This window comes from Crinia signifera, chromosome 2, assembly GCF_055691185.1.
Source record: "Crinia signifera chromosome 2, ASM5569118v1, whole genome shotgun sequence".
Classification (NCBI taxonomy): Eukaryota; Metazoa; Chordata; class Amphibia; order Anura; family Myobatrachidae; genus Crinia; species Crinia signifera.
The window spans coordinates 113,409,928-113,425,181 of record NC_139218.1 but is presented as its reverse complement, the minus strand read 5'-3'; positions in this window follow the sequence as shown (position 1 = coordinate 113,425,181).

The window sequence follows — 15,254 nt, the reverse complement described above, 5'->3', positions numbered from 1 at the left end:
AAAAATTGGGCAAAATCTTTAATGTGATATTACAATGACTTTTGCAGGAGATCCTCACTGTCCAATCATTTCTAATTGCTACTCATGCAGTATTATCCAGTATCTAATTTTATCAAAAACGAGTCTTCAGCATGTAAGCAATGTAAGCAATTTCTTATAGTAAACAATATATACACCAGGGCTGGATTTCACACTAGGCACATGCCTATGGGCGGCACGGCAATCCCCCCTTCTCGCGGTGGTCCGCGATTCAAAGGAGGGGGGGTGCAGGGGTTTCTGTGAAATGCAGGAGGGGGTCGCGGGGGTCCATGAAATGCGGGAGGGGGGTTGGCAGGGGGCACGAATCGCGGGAGGGGGGGGGGCATCAGCAGGTACAGGGGGAGGGGGCACACAATGATGTGCCTATGGGCGGCATGCTACTTAAATCCAGCCCTAATATACACTGATCAAAAAAATAAAGGGAACACTTAAACAACACAATGTAACTCCAAGTCAATCACATTTCTGTGAAATTCAACTGTCCGCTTAGGAAGCAACACTGATTGACAATCAATTTTGCATGCTGTTGTGCAAACGGTATAGACAACAGGTGGAAATTATAGGCAAGACACCCCCAATAAAGGAGTTGTTCTGCAGGTGGTGACCACAGACCACTTCTCAGCTCCTATGCTTTCTGGCTGATGTTTTGGTCACTTTGGAAAGCTGGTGGTGCTTTCACTCTAGTGGTAGCATGAGACGGAGTCTACACCCCACACAAATGGTTCAGGTAGTGCAGCTCATCCAGGATAGCACATCAATGCGAGCTGTGGCAAGAAGGTTTGCTGTGTCTGTCAGCGCAGTGTCCAGAGCATGGAGGAGACACTACCAGGAGACAGGTCAGTACATCAGGAGATGTGGAGGAGGCCGTAGGAGGGCAATAACCAAGCAGCAACACTACCTCCGCCTTTGTGCAAGGAGGAAGAGGAGGAGCACTGCCAGAGCCCTGCAAAATTACCTCCAGCAGGCCACAAATGTGCATGTGTCTACTCAAACGGTCAGAAACAGACTCCATGAGGGTGGTATGAGGGCTTCCACAGGTGGGGGCTGGGCTTACAGCCCAACACCATGCAGGACATTTGGCATTTGCCAGAGAACACCAAGATTGAAAAATTCGCCACTGGCACCCTGTGCTCTTCACAGATGAAAGCAGGTTCACGCTGAGCATGTGACAGACATGACAGAGTCTGGAGACGCCGAAGAGAATGTTCTGCTGCCTGCAACATCCTCTAGCATGACCGGTCTGGCAGTGGGTCAGTAATGGTGTGCGGTGGCATTTCTTTGGGGGGCCGCACAGTCCTCCATGTGCTCCCCAGAGGTAGCCTGACTGCCATTAGGTACCCAGATGAGATCAGCAGTTCCTGCAAGACGAAGGCATTGATTCTATGGACTGGCCCACCCGTTCCCCAGCCCTGAATCCAATTGAGCACATCTGGGACATCATGTCTCGCTCCATCCACCAACGCCACGTTGCAGCACAGACTGTCTAGGAGTTGGCAGATGCTTTAGTCCAGGTCTGGGAGGCGATCCCTCAGGAGACCTGCACCTCATCAGGAGCTTGCCTAGGCATTGTAGTGAGGTCATACAGGCACACACTACTGAGCCTCATTTTGACTTGTTTTATGGACATTACATAAAATTTGGATCAGCCTGTAGCGTGTTTTCCACTTTAATTTTGAGGGGGGCTCCAATTCCAGACCTCCATGGGTTAATAAATTTGATTTCCATTGATAATTTTTGTGTGATTTTGTTGTCAGCACATTCAACTATGTAAAGAACAAAGTATTTAATAGGAATATTTCATTCATTTAGATCTAGGATGTGTTATGTTAGTGTTCCCTTTATTTTTTGAGCAGTGTATAGTATACATGTGTTGGACCCATACTGCATGCATGTAATACCCTCAAAGGTGTTGATAATAATGCTGTGGCACATATAAAGATCAGAATTACCTTGGTGGGAACTTAAGTCTTCTGACAGCAACAGCTCTTCACTATACCACACCCTAGCAGAGGTGTGTGGCATGGCGGGCCGACAGTCAGGATTCCGACGGTCAGAATACCGACATCAGATTCCCAACCGCAGGGACTCCGACAGGGGGGTGAGCGCAATGAAGCCCGTTGTGGGCTTGGTGGCTCGCTGTGCTTGCCACAGGTTCTTTTCTCACTCTATGGAGGTCGTGGACCCCCACGAGGCAGATAAGCCCCTGTCAGTCGGATCCCAACTGTTGGCCATTTAAACAGCCAGGATTCCGGTGTCAGAGTACTGACCGACAGAATCCGGACTGTTGGGCCATCATCTGGCACACCTAGCAGGTAGGCCAGGATGCCTAGAGCACAATAAACATAGAGAGTCTCTAAAGATAATAAAACAGCTGATCATACCACAGGAGCTAACAAATAATATTAGGTCAATCCGTATGTAGGATGCACATGTTAAGGCACTAGGGGGAATTACAGTTAATGTAGAGTAGGTTTAGGGTTATACACTAAAAATGGAGGACAAGGGTTAGGTACTAAGGGGGATATTTGGAGTTAGGCTGTGGGTGTGATTAATAGGGTTAGGAACTATTGAGGAGGGTCAGTGTTGCATGGGGAAGGGTTATGGTTAGGGATGAGAGCATTCAGATCCTAGAGATCCGAACACCCCCGACCTTACCTGATCCGAGGCGTTTGCGAGCTGTTCGCTTCCATCTTTGCCAATAATCCAAGTCGAAAACAAGAGTGAACGTCATCTTCCTGCTGTCAGATACTCGCGAGACCGGAACTCTATGTAAGTCCCGGCTTCCAGCGCCATCTTCATTCAGCATGTGAAATTCAGACAGCCGGGGTGTGTCCGTGCTGTCTGCAGAGAGGGAAAAGCTATGGGTGACAGAATAACACTAATGGGGGACAAACAAAGGGAGGAAAAATAATGGGGGAACTAATAGAGGCTGCCTAACTTAATGGGGGCTGCTCAAGGGGGACAACTACAGATCAGGAATCTAAAGGTACAACTACTAAGGGGGATCTAATGGTGCAGAAAAAGAAACATTTGTACATCTACTAAGGGGGGACTACTGAGGTGGAAACTATACTAAGTGGAAAACTATTGAGGGTACAACTACTAAGGGTGCACTACTATGACTACTACTAAGGGGGGCTGTTATATGGGACTGCTGTGGGGACATCTAAGGGGCTCTCTGAAAAAAGGTATTATTTTTTGCCCCGAATCAGTCCAGCTGTCCTGCCTAGTGTCCCTTGTCAGTGCAGCTGTGCTGCTCAGTGTACCCTATCAGTCCAAGGGAGCTGCCCCCCATTTTTTTATTAAAATGAAAATTTTTTTTTTTTTTTTACCTGCAAGTGCAGTTAAGTGTGCCATATCATACCAGGGGTGTTGTATCAGTCCAGGGGTGAGCCAAGTGTGCTGTATATTCTTGGGGTCAGCCAAGTGTGTCATATAATTTCTGGAGTGCTGCTAAATCAACCGTACAGTTCCTGGGGAGCTGCCTTTATTATTAAAAACAAATAAAAACTTGTTTTAATTGCAGGACTACTGTCATGTGTGCCATATCATTCGATGTGTGCCACCAAGTGTGATGTATCAGATCAGGGGTGCCGCCATCTGTGCCAAATAATTCCTGGGGTGAGCCCAGTCTGCCATATAATTCCCAGGTGAGATGTATCAGTCTAGGAGGGATGCTAATCAGGGGCGTAACTATAGCACCGCAGCCCCCGCGACCGCGGGGGGCGCTATGCATGTGCGGGCGCCGGGGGCTGCAGTGCTATAGTTACGTTACACCCCGCCACCCGCCGCACCATCCCCAGTCTTTACCTGTGCAGGTGGGGGGGGACGCTGCGAGGCGGCTGGGGGGACAGACGCTGCGGGGGACACAGCTGCGGCAATTACTTACAGCTGAGCCGGGCAGGGGGAGCCGGGAGCTGTCTGTACTGAAGAAGAAAAAAAAAGCCCATACAACGAATGGGCAGCCTGTGATTGGCTGCTGAGCGCTCTCTCAGCCAATTGCTGACTGGCTGAGAGAGCGCTCAGCCAATCACAGGCTGCCAATTCATTGTATGGGCTTTTTTTTTTCTCCTTACGTACTGACACAGTGACAGCTCCTGGCTCCCCCTGCCCGGCTCAGCTGTAAGTAATTGCCGCCTCTGTGTCCCCCGCAGCGTCCGTCCCCTCAGCCGCCTCGCAGCGTCCCCCACCACCTGCATTGATGGCTACCTGGGGGAGCGGCAGGCGGGGGGGGGCGGGGGGCGGAGAGGCGGGTGAGTGGCTGGGCGCCCTCCCTTTAATGGCGGGGGGGCGCCCAAAATGTAGCTACGCCACTGATGCTAATGTGCCATATCAGTCCAGAGGTGATGCTACCTGTGCCATATCAGTCCAGGGGTGATTCTACCTGTGCCGTATCAGTCCAGGGGTAATGGTAGGTGTGCCGTCTCAGTCTATGGGTGATGCTAAGTGTGTTGTGTCAGTCCAGGGATGATGCTAAATGTGCTGAATCAGTACAGGGGAGATGCTACCTGTGCCGTATAAGTCATGGGGTGATTCTACCTGTGCTGTATAAGTCCAGGGGTGATGCTAAGTGTGTCGTATCAGTCCAGGGGTGATGCTAAATGTGCTGAATCAGTACAGGGGTGATGCTACCTGTGCCCTATCAGTCCAAGGGTGATGCTACCTGTGCCGTATAAGTCCAGGGGTGATGCTAGGTGTGCTGTATCAGACTTTGGATGATGCTAAGTGTGTCGTGTCAGTCTAGGGGTGATAGCAAGTGTAATATATAGACCAAAAGAAGAAAGACTACAAGGTGCACTGCCTTCTGCTGCTGGTTTTAGAGGATTGTCAGTCCTCCATAGTGGAAAACCGAAAAAAAGAGTTATAAACCAGTGCTGGCTCAGTTTCTCAAATTGTTTGAATAAAACAACATACTGTATATGATGGCTTTGTCTAAATAATCAAGTATTTATTATACACATGATCAAACATATATTTTAAGAATGGAAAGTATAAAGAATATAAAAAATAAAAAATGAGTATAAAAATTATATTTAAATGCTAGTTGTGCCTTATCAGACTAGAGGTGATGCTAAGTGTGTCATGTCAGTTGAGGGGTGATGGTAAGTGTGCCATATCAGTCCAGGGGTGCTACTAAGTGTGCCATATCAGTCCAGTGTTTGTGCCGCCCACTTATGTTGCTTAGCATAGTCATCCAGCTACCTTGGTGCAACCTTTTGCCCTAAAACAATATTGTGAGGTGTGAGGTATTCAGAATAGACTGGAAATGAGTGGAAATTAAAGGTTAATAATAGTGTAGGATAAAAAAAACACATTCTACGATTTTTGTGATTTTCATGTTTTTTTACCAAAAATTCAGATCTAAAACACGAAACACGAAAATGATGGTGTTTTGGAACAGATCCAAACACTGCCGGAGATACATATCCAAAACACATTTCACGAAACACTAAAAGTGGCCGGTGCACATCCCTAGTTATGGTTAGACATTAGAGGGTTAGGGGGGAGAGGATACGTATACTTGCACAGCCCCTAAAATTATTTTGATAATTGGGATACTGCTGTCTGTCTTCTGACTCCCAGTCACACATAAGTATTCCTATGACACCACCGGATAAAGTAAAGGGGCTTGCCAGTCCGACCTGTTGTACTAAGAATCATCACAATACCTAGTTTACCTGTTTATAACTTTAAATACATTGGTGTTGATGCAGAGAGACAGGTATGATAATAACTGTGGATATTCACTCATACTGTATTCCCAGTCGTATGCATATTTGCAGCAATGCCACTCCTCTCAATCTCAACAGAAGCTACTATTAGTACACTAACACCAGAAATTCCACGTACATATCTACAACATGCCCTAACACAACTTTAGCCTTATGCATGAATGCACTTTTCTCATCTAGCAACACCTGGAGGATAGTTGATTGCGCTTATCTACAGAAATGTTCAGGTCACTCCATACAATCTTCATTGAAGTAGGTTGAAATTAAGTTAATGAGACCATTAAGTGCACTTTTGTCGCAACTTGCAACATGTACATAACAGCTTCTGGCTTTCCTGGTCTCTTGATTGCTTTCAACGGAAGACGTCTAATTCTACTTACAACCCTGCCCACTGAGATAAGTCTTATGTAGTGTACACACAATGTGTACACACAATGGGCGGTATTCAATGAGAATACCTGCGAGGTGCAGCGAATCCTTTTTCGGATTCGCTGCACATTCGCCACGTTCCGGAGCCTCGCTGGCTCCGGTATTCAACGAGTCAGGGGCTCGCTGCCCCTGACCAGCGAATATGAGCTCCTGCGGCGAACGCCGCAGGGAGCCTGAGGACGGTGGCAGGCAGAGAGATGGAAGTCTCTCTGCCTGCCCCAGAACGTTTGTGAGGGGGAGGGGGGCTCCCCGGGTGCCAGGCAGCACAGGCTGCCCCCCGAGGGTGCCAGCAGGGAACCGTATATTCACTACACCCGATCGTAACGATCGGGTGCAGTGAATATATGAATATCTAATGAGCAGCTCGGCTCCGGCGCCCCCTGCTGGCTGCTGTGTAAAAAAAATATATAGGCCGATATGTAATAGGGTGCGATTTTTGGACTAGTCCAAAAATCGCACCATATCGCACAAAATCGCACCTTTCCAAATCGCATTTTTTGCCGCAAATTCGCATATGTAATGAGATGCGAATTTGCGGCAAAAAAGTGCGATATGGTGCGATTTCGGGCGCTTTTTTAGTCCTGAAAATGTGCGATTTTCAGTCATGATAATCGACACATTTTCAGTACTGTGCGCTGTGTTGTTAAAAAAAAAAAAGAAAAAAAACGGCGTGCGGTCTCCCCCCTAAGCATAACCAGCCCCGGGCTCAAAAAGCCAGTGCTGGTATCATAAAATCAAAGGAACAATCAAATTGGGGTTCCCTGGATTTTATAAAACCAGCACCAGGCTCAAGGTCCGGCGCTGGTTCCCAAAATACGGGGGACAAAATGACTAGGGGTCCCCCGTATTTTAAGAACCAGCACCGGACACAACCAGCCAGCAGGGTAATGCCACAGCCGGGGGAAACTTATTATATAAGCTCCCGCGGCCAAAGCATTAACCCCCTGGCTGGTCATTATGGGCAGGGGTCCTGGGGAAGTGGGGACCCCCCCAATGAAGGGGTCCCCCCCCTCCAGGACTTACCAGCCCATGCTGATAGTCCGGGGCTGTCCCCGATGCCCCTGGCCGGTGGGCATCGGGCTGATGACTTGTGTAAAAAAAAGAATTAAAACTATTGTTTTACACTGGCGAACTATGAGTCCCAGCAAGCCTACCCCGCATGCTGGGACTTGGGGAACCACAAGTCCCAGCATGCGGGGCATTAAAGGGCCCGCTGGCACTTGTAGTTCTGCAGTGAAAAAAATAGTGCACAAAATCACACTGACACCCTGTAAAATAAAACTTTAATACACACAAAACACACACACACTGATACTTACCTACCTTGAGCCCGTAGGTCGGTCCCTGGATCCTGGGTCCGTCCTCCGGGGCTCCAGGGCAGAAGAGTCCGGTTCCGGGGCCTTGGTCCTGGTTCCGGGGCTGGTCCTGGGGTTCCGGGGCTCCTGGGCTGCAGAATCCGGGGTCCGGGATCCGTGGTACTCCCCAGGGGTACCTAAGGAGGCAAATCCAACTCACCTGCTCCCCGGCGGCGACCTCCGGTGACAGCGCTGCTCCACACTGGTACCCGGCTTGCAGGACTTTGACCGGCGCTGAGATGTTTCCTCCTCGCCGTCTCTGCACAGAATGATTTCTTGGCCAATCAGGAGCCGAGAAAGTCGGCTCCTGATTGGCCAGAAATCATTCTGAATACAGACGCCGAGGAAGTAACATCTCAGCGCATCTAGAGCAGAGATGTTACTTCCGCGGCGTCTCTAGTTAGAATGATTTCTGGCCAATCAGGAGCCGACTTTCTCGGCTCCTGATTGGCCCAGAAATCATTCTGTGCAGAGACGGCGAGGAGGAAACATCTCAGCGCCGGTCAAAGTCCTGCAAGCCGGGTACCAGTGTGGAGCAGCGCTGTCACCGGAGGTCGCCGCCGGGGAGCAGGTGAGTTGGACCAAGGCCCCGGAACCGGACTCTTCTGCCCTGGAGCCCCAGAGGACGGACCCAGGATCCAGGGACCGACCTACGGGCTCAAGGTAGGTAAGTATCAGTGTGTGTGTGTTTTGTGTGTATTAAAGTTTTATTTTACAGGGTGTCAGTGTGATTTTGTGCACTATTTTTTTCACTGCAGAACTACAAGTGCCAGCGGGCCCTTTAATGCCCCGCATGCTGGGACTTGTGGTTCCCCAAGTCCCAGCATGCGGGGTAGGCTTGCTGGGACTCATAGTTCGCCAGTGTAAAACAATAGTTTTAATTCTTTTTTTTACACAAGTCATCAGCCCGATGCCCACCGGCCAGGGGCATCGGGGACAGCCCCGGACTATCAGCATGGGCTGGTAAGTCCTGGAGGGGGGGGACCCCTTCATTGGGGGGGTCCCCACTTCCCCAGGACCCCTGCCCATGCTGACCAGCCAGGGGGTTAATGCTTTGGCCGCGGGAGCTTATATAATAAGTTTCCCCCGGCTGTGGCATTACCCTGCTGGCTGGTTGTGTCCGGTGCTGGTTCTTAAAATACGGGGGACCCCTAGTCATTTTGTCCCCCGTATTTTGGGAACCAGCGCCGGACCTTGAGCCTGGTGCTGGTTTTATAAAATCCAGGGAACCCCAACTTGATTGTTCCTTTGATTTTATGATACCAGCACCGGCTTTTTGAGCCCGGGGCTGGTAATGCTTAGGAGGGGGACCGCACGCCAGTTTTTTATTTAAATTTCTTTTTTAACTATTTTTTTACAGCAGAAGCATGCACAGATCTCAATGATCTGTGCATGTTTCTGCCTAACTCGCCAGTCAGAAGCTGGTCTATTTTTTTTGCGATTTTTTTTTAGCTCCCATATGCGACTTTAGAACTCGCATCCTATTACATATGCGAGTTCTATAGTTTACTATGGGAAAACATCTGGATGCGATTTTCAGTGTGCCTGAAAATCGCATCTTTAAAATGTGCATGTGCGATTTTTAGAAAACATGCGATTTTGGTCAATTTTGACAAAAAATCGCAAAAGTCTAAAAATCGCACCCTATTACATATCGGCCATATATATATTTTTTTAATTAAATATATATTCATGTGCTTACAGCACATGAATAAAAATAGCATGCCCCTCCTCAGAATAAAATTCCTGATTTTTTTACACCAAATGTAAAAAACAAAACACTTTATTTTAAAAGTTCACATTCCACTTCTCCATAAAAAGATAACGATTGCTACTCGGTGAATCATGGCGAAAAAAAACTTCAAATGTATTCGCCATGTGGTCATTGAATAGGGTGATTCACCGTTTTAATCAAAAATTCGCCAAACAGCACAAATTCGCCATAAAAACATGGCGAATCAGGCTCATTGAACACCGCCCAGTGTGTTTCTGACTAACGTTCTATTCGATTTTGACGATATAATGTAGTCAAAATTTAATTGAAATTGAACAGTTTCCAGCTGCATTTGATGCTGAACCGACCCCGATGTATTCTTTCATTTAGTGGACATCGAACAGAAAAATAGACTGTGCAGGCAGGACTATATAGTACAGATCTGTCCTATATAGTTCAAATCAAATGTGTTTTGCTTGCCGTGCAATTCGATCCCAATCCAATCAGGATCGAATTGCAAGGTAATCGTACCATGTGTACACACCTTAATTAATATATATATATATATATATATATATATATATATATATATATATATATATATATATACTGATCACGTTTTTGAAAAAAAAAAGAAAAAAAAAATTTTCTTCAGAAGAACTACCTGTGAAGTGCATCTAATTATTTTATCATTTTATTAATGCTTATTGTATGGACATTACAAGTAAAGGGTGCTGAAGACATTATTGTTTTGTATATATACAGTATATATATATATATATATATATATATATATATATTTATATAGCTGTAGGTGTTGTCCGGCACTCTCATCAAGTGGTTAAAGGTCCTTGGTGCCCTCCTCACATGGGTAACTAGGAAAGGGATTCACTGGGGCTCTTAGTAGTAACACCAGATGAATACAGGCGGCACTCAAGGGTTAAATGGAGTATATCCAAAAACAAATTTTATGGCATCAATGTAGTGATACAGACAGCGTCATGTCGACGTTTCAAAGCCGACCAGGCTTTTTCATCAGGACGTGTGCGTCTCAGTGGTGCATAAAGTGCTGTGCGATATCTTTCTATCGCACAGCACTTTATGCACCACTGAGACGCACACGTCCTGATGAAAAAGCCTGGTCGGCTTTGAAACGTCGACATGACGCTGTCTGTATCACTACATTGATGCCATAAAATTTGTTTTTGGATATACTCCATTTAACCCTTGAGTGCCGCCTGTATTCTTCTGGTGTTACTACTAAGAGCCCCAGTGAATCCCTTTCCTAGTTATATATATATATATATATATATATATATATATATATATATATATATTTCTCAACCGTAGTGAAAAAAAATGTTGGTACTGTATGGTATACCATCAATACTTAAACATAGAGTTAAGAGAACTATACTTAATTTCCTTGAATGTCTGGAGAGTCTGAGATTTCAGTGTGCTATCCCCAACCTGCAAGTTCCTTATGGCTCTCCAGTGAAGTCAACGATTCAGGCCTTATAGAAATATTAGTTCTCATCCACATTGGTGGTACTAGTCTATCTCTGTGGGATTGCTCAAATCATGGGGTCTGAGTATTACTATTAGTTTTTAAATATCATCAATAAATTGGACATAGCACAGTGAGGATGATTGTAATGATAATGTGACAGCATAGTCAGTGATGTTATTAAACAATTTCTTTATTTATATATAGACAAGGCCATAAACATACAGTATAAGGTCCTCTTGCATGTTGCATCATAAGTGCATTGAAAGGTCCAACTTATTTGCAGTGACCTGGATTCCTGAGGTGAATACAATGAGGTAATAACTCAAAGCTATAAACAGGTAGAAACGGTATTTTGGATGACTAATACTGGTGATGGTGATGAATCTTAATAGGAGAAGTCCAATATATTTGTTTCATATAACGTATTACTGCTCTTATATAACACTGATTGATGACTAGTTTGCAAATGAATGATAACTATGTCTTTTGTTCTGATTTGGAAACAAAATTATGTAAGTGAGCTATTTGTCAGTTAGGGTCAACATTATAAACTGGTATAAAAGTATTAAAGATGACTATTAGCACATGAGGGTAAAATGCAACATACACTATTGCCAACCGTTCTTTCAGGAATCATGATGAGTGGATATTTGATATTGCCTCCCATATATCGGTCACAAAGTTATCTCTTATTTGTATTTGTATCCTATAAAAACCCTTGTCAAATATAAATACTTGGACATAACTTTATTAATCAAAAAATTATAATGGACACATTATAAATAATGTGTATCTACCGTGTGACAAGACAATTTGAAAATGCTCCCATACATGGGGATTTTTCAATCAAAATCATAGATTTAAAATGCCAAAGATCCTTGCGATATGTCTCAACTGGATTCGGCATGGAAAGCCGGCGGTCGGGATCCCGGCGTTCAAAATCCCGACGCCGGAATCCCGAACGCCGAAATCCCGACAAGGGATCAAGGCTGCATTTGTTTAAAATGGCTACCCATTTCCTGGAGAAATTGGGGTTGTATTTACCGAAAGTCGGGGTATTATGGATACGAAACCCCCTCAGGATTTGGCCCGATCGGTAGTAGTCCGAAAGAGTAACCCCGTGTAGGTAGTAGTAATCTCCTTCTTGCGAAGTCTCAGTAGTTTGGTGTAGATAGTCTCATTGGAATCTTCTCCTCCTGCTGTAGTAAGATTATCGCTGAACAGGATACTTTCAGCATCCACATCGGAAAAGCTGAGTATTTCTCCTGTCGGTAGTTTGGTGTTTCGAAAGCTGCTATTATCCTGCATATTATGTGCAGCCTGGATAGTCAATGGATACTGGGTCAGCGGTGGGATGGAGCAAATACATTTCTGCGGTGCCTTATCTGTTACCACTGTGGTGGGAACCTTAATATAGAATCATATAAGATCGGCACTCGATAGGAACCATGGTAGTCAACTTGCCCAGGTGCCAATTCTATGGCACTAGTGTGCCGAATCTATAGAACAGCAACGAAGGCACTCCTGGGACTTGTAGTACTAAGAAATAATGACAGACACAGCGGTCTGCGGGCAACGTTTCGGTCATTTATTGACCTTTTTCAAGCTCAATTTGTACAGTGTAAATCACATACCTTTATAGCCACCACCTCACCGTGACTAGGGCGCCTGCTAGCTGTCGTGGGTCCGGGTCATGCTGACGTCACTAGCCAGCAAAATACTCTGTTACATGCTAGCAGTGTACACCCAGAAGCCTCTAAAAGAGGGCTGCCGTTCTCTCAACTTCTGAGAGTCCAATGAATTTGCGCTGACTCCGTAGAAACTGAAAAGGAGATGCATCTTATAATAGCTAAATTCGTCGCCTGGGGTTACCCATACAAAGAGCTAGTAAAAGCCAAAGCCAAAGCACTGGCCATTCCTCACGAACAAACTTTGCATAATAAAACACAATCTAAACTAGGTGACAAAATCCCCTTTGTACAAAAATTGAATGCAGCAAGTGAACAGATCGCCAAAACCACCAAAAATCTCTGGCCAATGATTGCCACAGATCCTGATCTTAAAATGTTCGCACACAGTTCCATTATGCCTAGCTACCAAAGGGCCCGCAATCTCAAAGATTACCTAGTACATAATGACATAAATAATTGTATGATACCTACAACATCCAATTTCTTGGCACGCAAGCCAGGATGTTATAAATGCATAAACTGCACGACCTGCAGCTTTTTGGAAACCGGTGACAGCTTCTCACATCCTCACACTGGAACACGTATTCCCATAAAGCATATCCTGATGTGTAGTACAACACACGTTATTTACTTTATACGTTGCCTGTGTGGTCTCCTATATGTGGGAAACACCACCCGCCAATTCAAAGAGAGAATGGTGGGGCACAGATCTCACATAAGAAAAGCGCTAGAAGGAAAAATCTTACCCTCTGAACAACCTGTTCCACGACACTTTCGTGAACAGAAACATTGTTTAGCGGCACTCAGGTACAAAATGATAGACCACGTCCCTAAAACCCTAAGAGGTGGGGATCGTGACAAAAAACTTTTACAAAGAGAAATGGTACTTGTTTCCTAGAACGGCGCCCATCGCGGGCATCGCATGTACATCGCATGCCATTATAATGGCATGCGATGCGACCGATGCGATGGACGCGATTTTACATAGAAATGCATGGTAAAATGTAAATCGCGTTGGTCGCATCGCATGTGGGCAAAAAATCGCATGCGATGCGACCGACGCGATTACCGATTTTACATAGGGAACAATGTTAAATGGCCCAATTGACCCGATTTTACATAGGGAACAATGTTAAATGGCCCACAGACCCCAAATAGCCACCCTGAAGTGTGAAATGGCCCCCCCAATTGGCGTGGAGTTGAGAATAGAAAGTGTGGCGAGTGCAGCGAGCCACCGAGCCCGAAGCGTGGCTAGCGCAGCGAGCCCCGCGAGGGGACGCGGAATACGAGCTCGAAGCGTGGCGAGCGGACGCGGAATACATGTTAAGTAATCCGTGTCCGCTCGCCACGCTTCGGGAGCGTGTTCCGCGTCCGCTCGCTTCGGGCTCGGTGGCTCGCTGCGCTCGCCACACTTTCTATTCTCGACTCCACGCCGACGTGGATAGTGGGGGCAATTTTTTTCCTTGCGATGCCTAAGATCAAAATCGTGGGCGCCGTTCTAGCAAACAAGTACCAGAGAAATTTGGTGGATCCACCATCTAAACACGGTGGCCCCCTCAGGGCTTAATGAAGCATGTAGCTTCTTACCATTCTTATAAAATTGATGTCTTCAATGTACTTATGCGCTAACCCCTGACATTAAGATGTGAGGATTTCTCATGCCTATGTTATGCCTGCCATGATTATGTTCTGATTATTTCTTGATTATTTCTTGATTATTCGTGGTATTGCTCTTATGACGTTTATGATTGCCTGTTAGTCTGATACTGTCAGCATTTTTAATCATTGCACATTTTTTGTTTATTATTAGGTCGCCTAGCAACCTGTCAAGTCCCGGCGTACCGACTGGTACGCGTCGCTGGCTGGTGACGTCAGCATGACCCGGACCCACGACAGCTAGCAGACGCCCTAGTCACGGTGAGGTGGTGGCTATAAAGGTATGTGATTTACACTGTACAAATGAAAAAGGTCAATAAACGACCGAAACGTTGCCCGCAGACCGCTGTGTCTGTCATTATTTCTTAGTACTACAAGTCCCAGGAGTGCCTTCGTTGCTGTTCTATAGATTCTAAATGGGAGGGGCAGACAGACAGGAGTGACAAAGAAGGGATAGCAGTGAGCATAAACAGATGGTCAGGATGAGAGATGGCTGGGTTTAACAAAGAAGTGGGTCTTTGAGAGACCATTGAAAGTGTTGTAGGGAGGTGGATATTCTGATGTGGAGGAGTGGAGAATACCAGAGATAAGAAGCACAATGGACAAAATCTTGGAGACAGGAATGAGAGGAAGTAACCAGTTGGCAGGAGAGGCGGCATGCATTTTTGGAGCAAAGAGAGCGGGAGGCAGTGTAAAGAGAGATAAGGTCAGACAGAGGCATAACTACCACCTTCTGGGACCCATAGCAAAATCTTGGTAGCCCACCTCAAAAAAATGTAAAGCCGTGTGGACTGCTAACTGTGTGGAGGACCCGGACGCAGGGAGGGTGAATTAACTTTATGTGCAGTCTCAGTCAGTCTCTGCAGGGAGGTTCACGCTGCTCAGCCTAGCTGCTTTCCCCGCCGGCGGCAGTGAGCCAGAGCAATTCAGCTCAGCTCAGCTCACCCAGCGGCGGAGACGGATACGCATGCTGCTATTTAAAAGAATGTCAGCCTACTGTGCCGCCCTTGATTGGTGCCGCCCTGAGGCCCGTGCCTCACGGGCCTAGGCACAAATCCGTTCCTGCCTGCGCTGTGCGGGACAGCGCCGCTGACACTTCGTGTGCGGCATTACTAAAATAGAATGAAA